A 6,632-nucleotide genomic window follows, 5' to 3' on the forward strand; every position below is an offset into this window, starting at 1 on the left:
TGGGCTGATGTTACCGTCACTGCCTGCCACGGAGTAGGATTCTGCTGCAGATGTGGAGGGAAGTGCGGTTTGAGTTTGAAACACAGCAGCTAATGTTGGGGTACAGATTAGTGGTTAGAAAAAGGATCCATTTCCTGTGGTTCAACCAAAACTTAATCTTTCATGTCAGTGACTACTGCACCTTCCTAATTCTTTGACTGCAAAACCAGACGGTGAAACATTTGACACCACGGTTTGACAACTTTGATGGACTGAATTTGTTGAGTATCAGTGGGAATCAGGTCTGTTAAACTCACATAAACACTCCTGTGATACCTGTGCAAGGTAGAGGCCCTGGCGTCAGCCACCAGTGGCCAGCGGTGGTACTGCACTGTTATTAAGGTTAACTTGAAAAATGGAAGCCAGAACTCTGGTATGGGTATGATAAACCAGTATGAGATGTCACAAAGTGGGTGAACTGGGATTGGCTCATTCTTAACAAATTTGGAGATTTTGTGCAGATTTAAAAAAAATGTTCTTATTGTTGAATAAGGAGCAATAGGAGACACAAATAAGTACCATTTCTACATTATATGTCCTGATATATGACAACAGGTCAGTCAGAACTCTCTCCTTACTCTCCTTTCTAAACACACATCTGAACCTTGTTTCCTGCCTTGAGCCTGTACTCTGTAAAACCCGGTACCTGCCGCACTCTTATCTTCAAACACACTGTTCTAATCATCCCAAGAACAATATTTCACTCCGTTCTGCTGAACGTAGCACAGTAAAGTCTTCCTGGGGCCCCGCTTTGTCGTTTTGGACGTCTCCCAGCAGCCACTTTTCCCTGTCAGCACATTTATGTAAGCTGTAATCATAATAACAAGCTTTCAAGAAGCCCGTGAAAATCTGGGTCGGCCATTTGCCAAAAAAATGCCTGATACAGTCATTAAACGAGACCCCATATTGACAGTGCAACACAGAGTGATGTGTTTTTAATCTTTGTTCCATCTCAGTTCTTCCTCTGTTTAAAGCAGACGGGACATAAAAACACACACAGTCCATTCACTTCACTGAAGTTACTTTACGTTTTTACTGCTACTAAAGCTGTTAATGCTACGTCGACTTTAAGACAACAACGTAGTGAAATGGAAGTGAATTATTTGTCATTCTGACACAGCACACCACTGCTCACACTCTTGTGTGGCGCTTAGGGACTCGAACCTGAAACCTTCCTGACCCAGGTCCGCTTCCTTAAGCGCCAAGCCACCACTGCCCCTAAAACTAGAACTGTATTGATGGGATATTCTTGTGTTGACATCAGATCTGCTGCAACAATATACGGATTCGTCTGGGAATCGAACCTATGACCATGTTCTCTGAGGCAGACGTGCTAACCGCTTCACTATGGAACCTCCAACTCAGTCCAAACTCTGAAAACCAGAGATTTAAAATTCTTATTGTCACTGTTTTTCTAAACGGAACATAATGTTTTCTCTTCTCACTCAGACAGTTTTACATTCAGTCCTGAAGACACTCTCTCTCTGGAAGTGAATAAAAATGTTTTAGTCACGTTATATAATATTAAAAAGTGACACCGAAGGGACCAGCAACAGGAGCAGAGTCATTAGTAAACAAGAGTGACCACAACAAACTGGTTGTGTTGTTTGTGACTGCCGTCTTATCGGCTCCTCCCTGGAGACGCCTCCCTGTATTTCCTGTCACTTTCCGCGGAGAAAAGTAAAGAACCGTCTGTGAAAACATCCATAAATGTCTGCTGTCATCGCAGCGAGCCACCTGGTCTCCTTTTTTAATTTTGAATCCATCAACTTACGGTCCTATTGGTCAACAGATGTTTATCTAGTTATCTCTCTAACAAACACAACCTAGGTTAGATGTCCGTGTTTACTTCAACACCTTCCCACCGCCGCCTCCACTCCCTGGTCACATGGTTACTGTGACGCCGTTGGGCAGAGCGACTCTGTGTGTTTGGTCGTGTAACGCGTGTCAATGTCCCGCTGAGCAGCAGCTGGACCCTCGTCTTCAGACCAGGGGTGTTGAAAACGTGCGCAGGCATCGAGAATATCAAAACAAATTTAATTTATAATTAGAACCTCATTAGAAAAAAATTGAAAAAAATAACAATCAGGGGATTGTAGGACGAACACTGCTCCTAAATTAGAACTTTATTGATCCCCCACTTGGATATTCTTGTGTTAACAGCGGATCTGCTGCAACGGTATATGGTTTCCTCTGGGAATCAAACCCAGCACTATCTGCTCTCTGAGGCAGGGGTGCTAACCGCTACAAATAAAAATATTTATATTTAGAACCTCATTAGAAAAAAAATTGAAAAAAATAACAATCAGGGGATTGTAGGAAGAACACTGGTGCCAGCAACACAACTCAGTGGTCTCTACAGATAAACAAATAAATATCACCAGGCCTATATCGGTATCAGTTGATATCGGAATCGGAAATTAAGTGTTTCGTATCGACAAAAAAGTTAACATCGGACTTTCCCTGTCAGAGACATCAGCGGAGAGTGTTGTCTAACTTTCTTAGTGACATTTCAACTCAACTCATTTGCGCCGAACCTCTGACCTCCAGACGTGACCTGAACCACGTCTTGTTTTCAAGCCGTAAAAACAATGGCAACAAATGAACATTTCCACATCACGTGATCATATCCTGTAGGTTGACATGCTGACCCAGTTCCTACGATGCAGTTGGACGTGCTGTGCTCACGCCACCACTTCCTCTTTCCCACAGCGCGACATGACTGCAGTGCTGATGTTGGCCCTCACTCTCACACTTTTAATTGATTTTCCTTCTGGGCTCATGATCCAGAAACCGTCACAGTTTCATATTTAGAAGAGGTCTGGCTTTGAACTGAACGTTATGTGAACTGAATTGTAACTCATACTGTGTTAATTTTCTGGATGACCACTGAAAGCTTGTGACCAGTGATCTAGATCTGTGTTTCCCAAACTTTTTTTCTGGAGACCCATATTTTAAAAGTCACAAACCTTCGCGACCCAAGTCAATAGACATTATTCGTAAACTCCTGGGAAACACAACGCGAGACGACCCCAAAAAAAAACTCTTGCGACCAACCTGAGGGTTGCGACCCAGTCTTTGGGAAACATAAAGTCAGCGGGTATCAGCCGCCTTGACCTGTTGTTTTGAAACACTGACAGGTTTTTTTTTTAAATGAAAAAAAGGGATAAGACTGGATTCTATTGGAATGAAGTAAATGAGTAAAATTAACAAAAAGTAAATTTTTCCACTGTGGCCCGGTACCAAATGACCTATGGACAGGCTCCGGCCCCCGGACCAGAGGTTGAGAACCCCTGATCTAAAGGATGAAGTCCCACTGACGTATGCTCTTCATGAACTTTGTCAGACTTTTGTTCAACCCTCCTACAGCTGAAAACAGTTGTGGTGAAACTGAAGCAAGAAACGAGTGCCACAAAAACCAGAACCATTCGCAGGAAAACAGCGAGAGGCACCAAAGTCAGCGGAACGAGACCCGAGCCTGAAATTAAAACCATTACGACTATAAAGCAGTGACATATTTATGTGCCGTGCATCAGCATTAGCGCAGCTTTAACCACTGATGATGATGTAAGAGAGGCTGATTCCTAGCGTTATGTCAGACAGATATGTGGACTGAGAAAAAAAAAATCGACAGATTCTGATGAAACACCAATGATGTCATAACCACCAGAAACATATATATATATATATGTGTGTGTGTGTGTGTGTGTGTTAAACACTAAACCCAACTGTTCCCATTACAGTAAAGCATTAGGGATTCTCATCACCTATGGTTAATAATATAGAGATATTTATGCTATGGCCAACGGCAGAAACTGCTAAGGATGTCGTTAGGGATGTCCGATATTATCGGCCCGACATTAGCATATTATGTAATATCTGTAAGAATCATTATCGGTTTTTACTCCGATAATGAAAACCCAATAACGCAATGTCTGGGTTTCACCAAATGATGTGTGACGGAAAAATAGTTTTGGGGATAAAAACGGCTGTCGGCACTAGATGGCAGCATTGCAGCTCAATTATGTAATCTCATACTCATACAGTGGTTTGTACAGATAAATAAATAAATATTACCAGACCCATATGGGTTGATATCGGAATCAGAAATTAAGTGTTTGGACAATATCGGCATTGTATCCCACAGACGATGCTACATTTTTTTGGGGGGAGGGGTGGGGGTTATTTTGCAACGGTGGTTTTCAATGTTTTTAAGGCCAAAAACCCAACATTTATGACCAAATAGAACAGAGAACATATAGGGTCATGATTGTTGTAGCATTTTCACCACCTAAGACTTCAGCATCAGTCCTGTGTTTGAACTACGGTGTTTCCTGCACTTGTATTTGGTCTGTGTGTTAAAATTTTACCCACAAGTCATTGTGTGTTTAATTCTTCACACCTCAGCAGTGATGAAGTCACACTGGACTGTAAGTCATGACAGATTCTGAGCCGATTCTGAGTGACGTGTGTTTATTAAGACAGGATGTTGGAGGAGTTACTAAATCCAGATTCAGTGTCGGTGGTCGACTCTGTCTCCAATTATAGTCGTATGTCGGGCATTAAAAAAAAAAACCAAATGAAGGCTGACGGATGAAAAAAATAAGAGCTGAACATCTTTATCATTTACAACTAAAAAGAAAACACATGGACCGAGTCGGGCGTCTGATCACAAAGACCACGTGTGTCAGAAAGAGTGCGTTTAAAAACATGTGGGTGAAGCCCTGCAGAGGGACGAAGGTGAGAAGGATTCTGGGGTGGAGGCTGTTTTCATTTTCACATTTCACACGTCTATTTGTAGGGTCTGAGAGCAGACGAGCTGCTCTGTAATCACTTCACAGGAAACTGGAATAACAGGGGATTTAAGGGTCGGGGCAGTAATGGGACAGGCCTGTGTGTCTCTGTCTCTGTGGACGAGTGTGTGCCGGTTTGAACACGTATACAGTGATCCAGTGGACAGCTGCAAAGGACTTCAAATGTATTTACAAACAAAAAAAAAAAGGAAACAGAGAAATTACTGATCAGACATCATCATCTTATGATCGGAGGACTGCCGGTTTGATTCCCAGTCCCCTGGCAGCGCTGTGGTGCACTGAGCAAGTACATATAAAGTACTGCAACTGTACTGCAGATAAATACGTGTTCTTATATGATATCATATAATCTGTGCAAATTTTTAATCAATCACCGAAATATACAACAACATTTATACCAAAATAATAAACAAACACCTGACTTTTTTATACTATAATTGTAGGTGTTTATAAGAATCTAAAATTGCACTTAACTCATGGAATTGCATTAATAGCAACAATTTAACATTTTTGTTGTTGTTTTTTTAAAATAAAAATAATTCTTACTAACAGTAAGTATAGTTAAGTATAGTTAACAGTAACTATATTTACTAACAGAAATATATAATATAAGTGTAACGGGCGGGGGGTGGGGGGGTCGGCAGGTGTTACATTTGCCTGGTCAACAGGTAAAGACAACGTGTCACTACAGCAGTAACTACAGTCAAGAGAATCAATACAGAGATGCTCTGGAGCTACAGGACCACATGAGAACGGACTGAGACGCATCACTTGAAAAACATTCACCAAATCTACTGTCTAAATAAACGGAATAAACTGTTCACGACACAGTTGAGACCTATGACCTACGACCTACGACCTACGACCTACGGCATCCACGTACCTCTGCCTCCGACCATGCAGCAGCCACATTCGCTGAGCAGTTTTCTGAAAAGTTGCTGACACCCACACGCTCTCTGGTGGTGACCCCCTCTCATGATGAGCCGCTCCTGGTGCCGGAGCCAAGACTGTCAGCTACAAGCATAGTGCTGGGAGGAGTACGTTCATCAGAGCACACACACACACACACACACACACACCGGCCACACACACACACTACTCCAGTGGTAATCCACAGATGAGTGGAGCAGACAGCTTCACAGTCATCATCCAAATGTTGTAGCAAAACAAAACCCTGAGACAGAAGTGCTGCTGCTGCTGCTGCTGCTGCTGCTGCTGCTGTTCCATTGAAGGCAGCAGCAGAAAACCCCCACAGAGGCTGTCCTCTCCTCCACTCCAGAACAAAGATTATGACAGAGACCAAAAGTAAGTGAGGGAGGAACAGGGAGGCAGGGAAGGGGAGGAGCTGTGAGACGGGACCCAGCTGTAACAACTAGCGTGCGGCTGAGCTGCGATGGCAGCATCTGTCTGCCAGTCCTACCTCCTTTTGATATCACCCTCCTCCTCCTCCCCCCTCTGACATCACTCATCAGCTTTTCATCTGTCCTTTTATGACTTTTATAACTTGTTCCTCTGTAATGTCCCAGGGGGAGCTAGAGAGAACGCTGCCTATCACTGCATCACCACAGATTCTCCTACGTTTTCTGCCTAGCAACATCCACTGGTCAAACTTGTTAAAGAGTCAAAGTTTTGACCTGAAGGGAATACAACCTCCATACAGATAAGAAGAACGTGCTGCCAGGACTCGAACCACTGACCTTATTGCTGTAAAGTATGCATTCTATTCACCCTGCCAACATGTGTAATGATAGACATTTTACAGGTAGGTAACAAGTGATT

The 6,632-nt window shown here is 42.9% G+C and overlaps 1 long non-coding RNA gene across 4 annotated transcripts in view; it reads right to left on the minus strand.

Moving 5' to 3' along the window:
- LOC112487701 (uncharacterized) overlaps positions 1–6,632 on the minus strand; it is a 14,284-nt gene continuing 7,652 nt past the window's right edge. For all 4 annotated transcript variants that reach the window (XR_003051036.1, XR_003051037.1, XR_003051034.1 and 1 more), the window contains one exon: positions 1–44. This is a non-coding gene — a long non-coding RNA (uncharacterized LOC112487701). The remainder of the gene's footprint in view (positions 45–6,632) is intronic.

Source organism: Cynoglossus semilaevis, chromosome 11 (genome assembly GCF_000523025.1).
Source record: "Cynoglossus semilaevis isolate Cse_v1.0 chromosome 11, Cse_v1.0, whole genome shotgun sequence".
NCBI classification, from domain to species: Eukaryota; Metazoa; Chordata; class Actinopteri; order Pleuronectiformes; family Cynoglossidae; genus Cynoglossus; species Cynoglossus semilaevis.